Genomic DNA, 12,533 nt, shown 5'->3' on the forward strand with positions numbered 1-12,533 from the left:
ACCCCTACAGCAAGGTACAACACATTGTTATGACTCTGTACCCCAAAGCTTGGAAAAGACACTTTTGTAAAGTAGCTTAGCAAGGAGATTCCAAAACTGCAACTTCCCCAATCTTTGGGCCACCCATTTGCCCATTTCATAGTCCTTATCTAAAAAAGATTTTAAGCAGTTAAGAAAACCACTTATCCAAAGTGCAGTCTATGCGCAAGAGATAACAGAAGCTTCCGAAAAGACCCGTCCTGTCTGAGAGTGGTGCCAAGACTAATCTGTAAGATCAAGAATCAGCGGATAATTTCTTCTCTTACCTTCGTCACCAAACAAGAAGGAATTCTACAAGGAAAGGAAGAGACACCACCGTCCTGCTTTTGACTTTACTGATCTAGCCTTTGGTACCTAGGAAGCTGTAACTTTAATCCCTGTGCTGATTTGAACACCGGCTTTCTCCATCCAATGAAAAGCCGCTCAAGACCTCCTTGGTATTTATGAATCAAAGTGTTAGTTCAAACTGGTTGCCAGCTCATCTATATGCAATGGCACTATTAGGAGCACAGTTTATTCTGTAATTTTTTTGAAAGGGATGGGGAGTGGCTACCTTAATGGGTTTAGATACAGCAAAGGTGTCAAGCAGTTCTAAAGGGGGAAAACCCAGAAGACCTGTCCAGAAGGTAACCTGGTTTGTTTATTTGGCTTATTAGTTAGGCATTCATCTTCCTAAAAGCAATATATATGGCTCTTCTTCCCATTTTTTTCTTCATAGTAGCCCGGCATCATAAGTCACATTAAGGAAAAAGTGACTATCTTATGCTCTAACTTAAAAGAGTATCTAAATGAAAACTAGTATCTAAATGGATACTGTCATTTGGAGTCCCAGTCCAGGACTCTATCCACAACATCACATGGACTCTGGTTTATTTATTTATTTATTTATGTATTATTTACTATATTTGTATACCACCCTTCTCAGCCCGCAGGCGACTTAAGGCGGTTTACAGAGGCAAGAATCCAATGCCCAATAACACCATAAAAACATTAACATATAATATAAAACCAAAACAAGATCAATAAGACACCATAAAAAACATTTAAAAACATTAACATATAATATAAAACCATAACAAGATCAATAAGACATAAATTATTTGCATCCCCTAGTTAAAACGTTGTCCAATCTTATCATCCAGTTGTTCCATATTCCTATGTCTGTTACACTGCATTTTCAAACACTTGCTCAAAAAGCCAAGTCTTGACTTTCTTCCAGAATGTTAAAAGGGAGGGAGCCAATCGAATGTCTCTAGGAATGGCATTCTATAGCCGAGGGGCCACCACTGAGAAGGCCCTGTCTCTCATCCCGCCAAATGTATTTCTGAGACAGGCAGGATTGAGAGCACCCCCCCCCCCCCAGATAATCTTAACATCCTAGATGGTTCATAAGGGGAGATGCGTTCGGACAGCTAAGCTCCAATCTTTCTTTATTGCAGTGTGCTACAAACATTTATGGAAATGTATCCACACCCACTAATCCCTCAAGAAAATAAGTGCTTTGTAGTGCCAAGTGGAGAGAGGACTCCCTTTTGAAGTTCTAAATCAATTTCATTTGAAACAGGACTTAGACTACTAAAATAAAGCTTCAAATATCCTACTCTTGGTGGCATTTATAGGCAAGATCAAATGCAGAGCTTGGAAAAATATAGTTTCCGGAATTCACCTGGAGATGATACTTCAGTTAAAAGAGCAGGGTGAGGTTCATTCTAAGTATAACATCAAACTGAAAACCTCTGTACTTAGTTTATTTTTTCAGAATGACAAAAAGTACAACAAAGGGTCAAATCCCAGTGTTTGTGGCAGCATTGTGGATCATGTTTCCACTTCAATATAACTACTATAAATAGGTCTTGCAAGGCCATCTGATTGCACCTGCATCAGATCACCTCTTTCAAATTGACAGGTGTAGAAAGAAACTACCCTCGGATAGGGATATTATTTGAAATCATATATGTTAATCTTGGTCCATGAGGTCATGAAGAGTGACTGAATGGATAAACAACAATAACAACAACAACAAAATATTAATCTTGGACAATGAACTTCTCCTGAGATGGGAGAATTTATTAACAACTGTTTGTTCACTGATGGGTTTGTGGACTGTAAACTGTATATATGTACATACAGTTTACTCATAATCTTATTGTGTGGTTCGTAGGCTATATTTGTCTACGAGCCACACAATAAGATATGAGTCCATATTTAGTTGAGAGATCTCTGTTCCTTTCTAGATTAAATTTGTGAGGGATTCTTTTTGGACAATGACTTACTTTATGGCTGAAAAGAAGTCTTTTAATATGGCAAGGCAGTATATATACTATTCCCTGTTTCCTGGATGGTATTTTGGTGAGTTTGGGAGCATTTTGTGTGACTGCAAGTACAGTGTGTTGGGATGCTTGGCCCTCTGAGGTCTGCTAAGGTGACTAATGTGTTGCCTCCCAGCTTTCCATAGTTGCAGGTGTGGGAAATATTTGGCTCTGTGGGTTTTCATTGGATTACAACTCCCATCTTGTCTGACTGCTAGCTGAAAATGCTGGAAGTTTCAGAGTTTGACTCCTATCACATCTAGTGGTCTACTTTCAGTGGAAGTTGGTGACTCCAGCATAAGTGAAGCTAGGGATCCTCTCAACCCTTGATGCAGATCTATAATGAAGCTGTTCCAGGTGCTGAACCATTGATGATACAGCTCAGCACCATGGACAACACACTCACAATTTCAATGAATACCTGGAGTGGGTGCACAATCCTGTTGCCAATGGAGCTATCTACTCTTGGTCTAAAACAGTCGACCTCCATATACACAGATTCTGCATCCATGGATTCCACCATCTACATCACAAAGATTTTTTTTTAATCCAAGAAGGAAACCCCGAGTTTGCCATTTTATATAAGGGACACCATTTCACTATGCCATTGTATACTAGGGTTATGCATTTGTGTAGAATTGCTATTTGTTTCTGTTTGTTGAAACTAGAAGCCCCCATATTAGTTTTCCAGTGCCTCCTGAAAATGGGCACGCTGCCAAATGCCTGGTTGCTGTTGCTGCTGCTAAAGTTTTCCATAGTGGTGGTGGAGGAGGAGGAGGTCAGACCTGGGAAGGTTGAAGATACCCCTCTTTCTGGGATTGTTTGTCCTTATCCATTAAGAACTGTATTTTTAAAAGCATCAGAGTTACCACTCTTTCTGGATCCTTTACCTTTTATTTGTAGAGAGACTGGATTTAATGCTTCTTAAAGCTGTTTAAAGGAGAGGCAGTTGTGCCTGCTTTCTCTCAACAGCACCAAAAGCCACACAGCTCTCCAAGAGGCATTTCAAGGAGGCCCAGGGAAGGAAGAACTGATGATCTGGAGCTCAGTTGAGTTAGGAGCGCCATGTGATCACGAAAACTGAGGGGGAGACGATTATTGGCTCCTGCTTACTTTCATGTCGAGTTGATTTCTCTGCTGGGAGGAGGCCTCTTGTTATGTGCTCCCAAAGAGAAAAGAATGGATGAAATGGTAGAAACAAATTCTACACACAACTCTATTGCATACTATAGGACTTGAACATCCACAGGTGATGTCCCTGAATCAAATGCCAGAAGATACTATTTTTTTATTTATTGTGTCAGGGGCAACCAGACAGTTGTATTACATTTCTAACAGAAACAAAGCAAACAAACAGACAAAATACAAAATTTGTGAGTTTGGTAGATGATTAAATGTCCTTTGACCAGTATCTGGCCACTTGGAGTGCTTCTGGTGTTGCTGCAAGAAGGTCCTCCATTGTGCATGTGGCAGGGCTCAGGTTGCATTGCAGCAGGTGGTCAGTGGTTTGCTCTTCTCCACACTCGCATGTCGAGGATTCCACTTTGTAGCCCCATTTCTGAAGGTTGGCTCTGCATCTTGTGGTGCCAGAGCGCAGTCTGTTCAGTGCCTTCCAAGTTGCCCAGTCCTCTGTGTGCCCAGGGGGGAAGTCTCTCATTTGGTATCAGCCATTGATTGAGGTTCTGGGTTTGAGCCTGCCACTTTTGGGCTCTCGCTTGCTGAGGTGTTCTAGCGAGTGTCTCTGTAGATCTTAGAAAACTATTTCTAGATTTAAGTCATTGACGTGCTGGCTGATACCCAAACAGGGGATGAGCTGGAGATGTCACTGCCTTGGTCCTTTCACTATTGGCTGCTACTTCCCGGCAGATGTCAGGTGGTGCAATACCGGCTTGACAGTGTAATTTCTCCAGTGGTGTAGGGCGCAGACACGCCATGATAATGCAGATGTCTCATTAAGAGCCACATCCACTGTTTTAGTGTGGTGAGATGTGTTCCACACTGGGCATGCATACTCAGCAGCAGAGTAGCGTAGTGCAAGGGCAGATGTCTTCACTGTGTCTGGTTGTGATCCCCAGGTTAGTACTATGAACCCACTGTAATACCAAGGAGATAGTAAAACAATCAAGTATTTTCCTTAGAAATGAGAAGTGCTCTAAAATAAACATAGAAACAAAACAAATACAACTTCCATTTATTATATGGATAGCATGCATAATAATAGAGACTGGAACAAAAGCACATGGGTTGTGTTTTCCCCATTCATTTCTCAAATAACAGAATCCTATAATAGTGAAAAGGCAGTGCACTGTATTGCTTAGCGAATTGATACAGCCAGGAATCATTGTTCAGGGAAGCAGGGATTTTAAATTGCTTTGCAAAGGACATAACATGAACACTTGCTCATATGAGAAATAAACGTAGGCAGTATCATACATATACACCACTTGTGGGTTACAAAAAATGAGAAGATGTTATGCAATCTGTCTGAAATAGATTTGATGGTGTTGAGGGAGAACTCCAAGGTTAAATGCATGAGAAAACAACTTACAACTCCATTGCATTAGTGTAGCAATTGAAACAAATGGATGGAAAAAGAATGAAACAGTAATGGAAGTATTGTAGAGCCAATATTTTCCATCTCTTTTTACTTTGTCCCAGGACTAAACATTACTAGATTCCTGTAAAAACTGGATTAAAAAAAATACTCTGGGATGTAACTTACAGCCAATCATGTTATTTTCATTTGATATGTTAAGGGAATAGTGGCACCAAATGGTATTAAGATGGTAATACACCTGTTAACTGCAGCAGGCAAGTCTATTAATTATACATAGAAAAGAGTTAATCTAACATCTAGAGCTGTATAATAGTTGGCGTTTTGGAACATGGTCGATTTATCCAAATTTACCAATTTGATAAAAACACAAGCACAGGTAGAAAGGAAAAATGAAAGGTTTATAGAGAAATTGAGTTTTTATATTGCAAAAACAAGATTCTAAGAGAGATATGACCTTTTACTTTGCAGGAGTGGTGATCTAATTTTTGATGTATTATTTGATGAAGATAGAACATGAGTTTCAACAGAATACTGGGACAGCAAGCGAACTTAGAGTTATAGGATTATAACAGAATATTGTGTTTTCTGAAATGATGGCTGAGAACTTAGATTATACTCTGAGTAGAAAACTCTGATGCTTCTTTCCCTCTCTGCTAGCCTTAGATATCTGGTCCCAGGGAATAATGTTAAAGGGAAAATGTAGGAAGAGTGGTCAGGCACTGGATACCTATTCCCAGCAGCTGGATACAGAAAGATGATATTTATTTACCACATTTGTACCCCTCCCCTTCTCAACCCGAAGGGGACCCAGAGCGGCCTTACAAAAGGCAACAATTCAATGCCACACATATACATATCAATAAAATGAACAAATACATTAAAATCCAAACAGTAAAAATGTCAAAAATTAAAACATCAAATAAAATAATGCAATCCAAATCATAATCGAGGGCCATCCCATTTGTCATTGTATTATGTTGTCTTTGCAGACAAGAGGTACCTTGGGAGGTCCAGGAGTTTATCCATTTTGGTTTATCCAACGTTCTGTTGCCCATTTATGTTGGATAAGCAAGACTGTATTGTAAAAGGCGAAATATTTATATGATCCGAAGAGAAACCAGAGCCAAGGTGGTGGGTATCACTGGGGGTGGGTTGAGGGATAACTGTACTGTGGGTGGCGGGTTGTCTGTGTATGTGTATATGTCTGCAATGTATTTGGTCGGTGTATTACCTTTTAAAAAAATTTTTTTTTAAAAAAAAGCAAGACTATACTGTATATAAAGATATTCAACACAGATCACTATAGAGGATTCCAGCTCGGCTGTGAAAAACTCTCAAGCCTAAAACCAATTGCTGCTCCCAATTAGAACTGATGGAACTTGCAGAATTCAAAGTTCCTATTGAGATTGTCAATGTACTTTAGTTTGAACTAGCACTTGATTTATATCACATAATGTTGATTATGATGATTTTTCCAAAACCTCCCTCCTTTCCCATTCTAACCCATGTTAGGTTGCGAGATGTTGCTTTTTTTCCTTCATGGAAAAAATGGCATACATTTTCTTTAATGGAGCCCTTATTTCTGTACTCTTTCCACCATATACATTTTTGCTCACATTTCTCCAATTGAATTACAGTGCTTTTTCCCAATTGTACACATTTTTAAACAATGGTATTTGTGAAAAACATGTCCATGATTTTGAAGATTCAAAATATATTGCAGGCTATTCAAAAGGGCAATTTTATTTGGTCCAAAAATATCCATGTTCTTTTCTAAGAATAAGGATGCCAGAACTGGAAAAGAGTAATTTCTTTTTAGGAGGACATTGTACTTCCTTTTTTTTAAAAAAAGCTTTTTGTGAGAAAATTAGAAATGGGGACTGTACTCAGTGGCTTCATTTGGCTCAAATTTAACATCATTCCTCCCATCATCTGGAGGTCATATAAAATCATCTCCTTCGTTTACCTCGCGTTTAGGCTTCGTGCCGCATAGGATTGTCAGTTAGCTGATTGCCATTAAAATTTAAAAGCTCCCCTGCTGCCATCCCGAGAGCAAAAGCCAGTGGGTAATTTGCTTATCATTCCAATGAAAGAAAGAGCCATTGACAGACAAGGTTACTAATAATGAAGAACATTCTCCTGAGGTCATGAGCATTATTCCTGGGCCAACTATTATTGTAATATTTTGCTGCCAATAAGCAGGAAAGTGCCCCTAGCTCTCAAGGAAGTTCATTTTAGCTGATACAGGACAATCCTTCCCATTTCTCAGCTAAGAAGGAACCATGCATCATTTGCAAATAGTCTAGGTAAGCACGCAAGGGCCTAAATCCAACGTAGTGTAAATCCTCTCCAACAGATACATGCAACTGCAGTAAGCACTGCATGACCAACATGCAGAATAGTAATGTGGCACAACACATATCAAAGGCAGACCAATGCCTGCATACATTGGAATAAAAGTATGTTGTTGTTTATTCATTCAGTTGCTCTTCATGACCTCCTGGACCAGCCCACGCCAGAGTGCCCTGTTGGCCGTCACCACCCCCAGCTCCTTCAGAGTGAAGCCAGTCAATTCAAAAATACCATCTTTCCATCTTGCCCTTGGTTGGCCCCTCTTCCTTTTTCTTTCCATTTTCCCCAGCATAATTGTCTTCTCTAAGCTTTCTCATGATGTGGTCAAAGTGCTTCATCTTGGCCTCGACTATCCTTCCCTCCAATGAGCAGTCGGGCTTTATTTCCTGAAGTATGGACTGGTTGGACCTTCTCACGGTCCAAGGCACTCTCAGAACTTTCCTCCAACACCACAGTTGAAAAGCATCGATCTTCCTTGGCTCAGCCTTCCTACTTGTACAGGGTTAGTCAAAATGCATAGGCCAATAAGCCATTCAATTGAATGGCAGATTGGCCTATGCATTTTGACTAACCCTGTATAATAAAAGTATACAAGTGAAATTGTTATCAAGGGCATTTGAGTACTGTAGATCTCAATATGCCAAGAATAAGATGTACAGATGTGCCAACAGATGAGGAACCAGGTGTCTTGGCACCCAAAGCATGCCTGGATGCCAGCCAAGACAAAGAGCCCATGAAGATACAGCAGGTTTGATCAGAAATATGTTAATCAAGATTTACCTTGCAATGCCACAACTTCTAATGAACATACAGTTTTGAGAGAAGTCTGTTAGGTAGAATCCCCCCCCCCCTTTTTTTTTTTTTGTTCTTGTGCATGAGCATCATTTAACACACAGAACAACACTGTGATTGTGGAACACTGATCCGATCAGAAAATCCAACAAATGCTACGTTCAGCAAAGGACAAGAGGGATCCTCTCACTTCTGCAGGAGTCTACCATATACCATGCAGCTGTGGACAAGTCTACATAGGAACCATCAAACGCAGCGTTGCCCAAACACGAATCAAGGAACATGAAAGGCGCTGCAGACTACTTCAACCAGAGAAGTCAGCCATAGCAGAGCACATGATGAACCAACCTGGACACAGCATATTATTTGAGAACACAGAAATGCTGGACCACTCTAACAACCACCATGTCAGACTACACAGAGAAGCCATTGAAATCCACAAGCATTTGGACAATTTCAACAGAAAGGAGGAAACCATGAAAATGAACAAAATCTGGCTACCAGTATTAAAATTACAACAGCAAAAAACAGAGGGGAAACAATCAGGCACATCTAATCACCTCTCAACAAAAGATTGCCCCAGGCACTGCACGGCCATCAAATGCTAATCAAGGTGGCCAGTTGAAATATTCACACTTAGCTGCAACAGACAAGAGTTCTTTGCTCCACCTTGGTCATTCCACAGATATATAAACCCATTTTCCTAGTTCCAATAGACCTCACTACCTCTGAGGATGCTTGCCATAGATGCAGGCAAAACGTCAGGTGAAAATGCCTCTAGAACATGGTCATATAGCCCAAAAAAACTTATAACAACCCACTGATCAGACTATCGATCAGGCACCTTATTCACTTCCCTTCTGTCCTCAAATTGGTTGCTTTCTAGCATGTTTGTCTGCCCTTCTATTGTCATATGTCTTCTGGACACCCTCTATCAGCTCCAGAAAGAGACAGAGAGAGAGAGAGAATTGAGAGCTAATCAAAATCAGAGGCGTATCTGAAATCTTGGACCAGAAATATACTTTGACAAGATCTCCAACCAGCTTCTCTTCCTCCCTCTCTCCTGCACACTCAAGAGATTGGAACTTAATTTATTTTCAGAGCAGTGTAGAACTCGATTGGCTTTTAAGGTAATTCAGCATCTGGAAATCTGCATGGCGACATCCTAGTCTGAAGAAGGCTGCCACATACCCTCCAAATGTCCAAATTTGACAATCATTAATACTCTGTCAACCAACCTTTTCTGCTGTTGTTAAAATTTTTCTAAGGTACATCTCCACTGTAGAATTAATTCAATTTGATACCAATTTAACTACCACAGCTCATTGCTATGGAATTACGAAAGCTGTAGTTTTACAAAGTCTTTAGCCTTCTCTGCCAAGAAGTGCTGGAACCTCACCAAACAGCAAATCCCATGATTCCAATGGATATACTATACATCACATTCAGTTCCAAAATAAATAAATACATGCAAAATAAATATACGTATATGAAATGACATAGACATACAGTTTAAAAATCTGTTCATCATAAGCTGTTACAGCAAAAATAACAACCAAATAATAAGCAACACTTTTCCATTTTTCTTTTATTTGTGGACATAGTACATATTATAAAGCGCATAGTATAAAAACAAACAGGTGTGGGAATGAACCAATATCTATGTTATAAAACTCAGTTCATTGTTTTGTTAAGTTGTCTTCATTGTGGAAAGTTTTGAAAATACATAAGAAATGAAAACTAACATCTCTCTGAAATGTTTGTTTTGTTTGTCTCAAGCAGCTGACAAGATGTTATGTTTCATAAAGTCAAACTCAGCTAATACCGATAATTGTATAAAGAAAATAAAAGATCACTGAAACAAAATTATATTACGATGGATTGATTTCCAAAAGTCAGACTCATTGTGAATGTTTAGGACTTGGCTCTATAAATCATATTAGCTTCAAACATACTGGGTTGGACCTGGACTGAATTAGGCCAGTCCTGTGATGGATAGAAGAATGCAGCAAAAGGACCATTATGTTAGCCATTTTCACATACAAAGGCAAATAGTCAATGCCCAGCATATACCAAAACATTACAGCAATAAACATAGAATCATAGAATCAAAGAGTTGGAAGAGACCTCATGGGCCATCCAGTCCAACCCCCTGCCAAGAAGCAGGAATATTGCATTCAAATTACCCCTGACAAATGGCCATCCAGCCTCTGCTTAAAAGCTTTCAAAGAAGGAGCCTCCACCACACTCCGGGGCAGAGAGTTCCACTGCTGAACGGCTCTCACAGTCAGGAAGTTCTTCCTAATGTTCAGATGGAATGTCCTCTCTTGTAGTTTGAAGCCATTGTTCCGCGTCCTAGTCTCCAAGGAAGCAGAAAACAAGCTTGCTCCCTCCTCCCTGTGGCTTCCTCTCACATATTTATACATGGTTATCATATCTCCTCTCAGCCTTCTCTTCTTCAGGCTAAACATGCCCAGTTCCCTAAGCCGCTCCTCATAGGGTTTGTTCTCCAGACCCTTGATCATTTTAGTCGCCCTCCTCTGGACACATTCCAGCTTGTCAATATCTCTCTTGAATTGTGGTGCCCAGAATTGGACACAATATTCCAGGTGTGGTCTAACCAAAGCAGAATAGAGGGGTAGCATTACTTCCCTAGATCTAGACACTATGCTCCTATTGATGCAGGCCAAAATCCCATTGGCTTTTTTTGCCTCCACATCACATTGTTGGCTCATGTTTAACTTGTTGTCCACGAGGACTCCAAGATCTTTTTCACACGTACTGCTCTCGAGCCAGGCGTCACCCATTCTGTACATAATATGGAATAATAACAGCATTTACTAATAAAATGAAATTAAATATCAAAATGAAATCATAGAACAACTAATCATGAAACAGGTACATTTAAAAGCATGGTCAATAATAGACCATGCTCTTTGGTCCACGGAATGGATAAAATTAAAGAAGGAAAAACTCTTGAATCTGGAGGGCTTTGATCTACGAAGGAGTTGGCATGCATACATCGGGTATGATAAAACAAAATTAGAAAAGAATTTTGGAAATCATTTTATTAGAGCCACAATTATCAAAACATGGAATAAATATAAGAAAAGGATGTACAATAAAACTCCAACATGGGTGTCACCGTTGGAATCCTGTCAAAGAAAGGAATTAGGGTGGATTAAATGGCCAAATTACAAGGAGTTGATAAAAGAAGAAGAAAAAAGAAATAATGTTGAGACCCCTACCAGAAGTAAAAAAAGATTACCCAAATATGACTTGGCTACAATACAGACAGATCCAAGAATTTTATGGGAAGGACAAAAAAATAGGATTTGAGACAAAGGGAAATACATGGGATAGAATCTGGGAAGCAGGGAAGAAAAAAATATCCAAAATATACAGAGAATTGTTAAGGTGGAGTACGGAAGAAGAAGAAAGAGTAAAAGAATGTATGGTAAAATGGGCAAAAAATGTGGGCAGATCGATAGGACTAGATGAATGGGAAACAATTTGGAAAAAAAAGTATTTAAAAGCATACGACATGCAGGAAAACTGGTCAAAAATATTCTATAGATGGTACATGATATCATATAAATTGAGTAAATGTTATAAAAACCTGAATCCTAAATGCTGGAAATGTGGTGCAGCAGAAGGAACACTATATCACATGTAGTGGCAGTGTAAAAAAGCTAAAGGTTACTGGAAGGAAATCCAGAACATAATACAAAAAAAAAATGAAAATTTGAATACCCCTTAAACCGGAACTATTCTTATTGAGTATCACAAATATGAAAATTGATAAAAACACAGATAAATTGAGTTTTCTCTCCACAACGGCAGCCAGGATTTGCTTTGCTAAATTGTGGAGGAAGAAAGAATTACAAAAAATTGAGGAATGGAAAAGAAAAATAATGGACGTTAGAAACATGGCTAGCTTAAGCTACCTACTACAAAGGAGCAAAGGAATAGCAGAGACAGGTACAGATTGGACAGTATTTAAAGAGTATCTAAAATAAACAAGAATAAATAAGAACAAACAAGATCAAAGAGATAAAAAAACAGACAGATAGGTCTGGATAGATTTTAGTACAAATATAAAACATATACTAGTCAGAATTCAGGTTTTACCTTTTGGAAACATTCAACGAGATGAAGAGAGAAGAAGGAGAGAAAGAAAAGGAAGAGACCAACCTCGAAGAATCCTGGAAGTCAAACGGAAAGAAAAAGAATCTTCTTGAATCTTTTCTTTTAAATCTATACTTTGCTTTCTCTTATCCTACCCACCTACGCTTTCCTTTCCCATACCTTTTCCCATTTCCCCAAACCCCCTGCTTCCCACCCTATTATTTACCTTCTCCACTATCCCCTTTTCTTTTTCACCCCATTCTTTTCCTATTTTAATTATTGTGTAACATGAAAATTTCAATAAAGAATATTTTTAAAATATATATATATAGACCATGCTCTTAAATGTACCTGTA

The sequence above is a fragment of the Anolis sagrei genome, chromosome 7, assembly GCF_037176765.1.
Source record: "Anolis sagrei isolate rAnoSag1 chromosome 7, rAnoSag1.mat, whole genome shotgun sequence".
NCBI lineage: Eukaryota > Metazoa > Chordata > Lepidosauria > Squamata > Dactyloidae > Anolis > Anolis sagrei.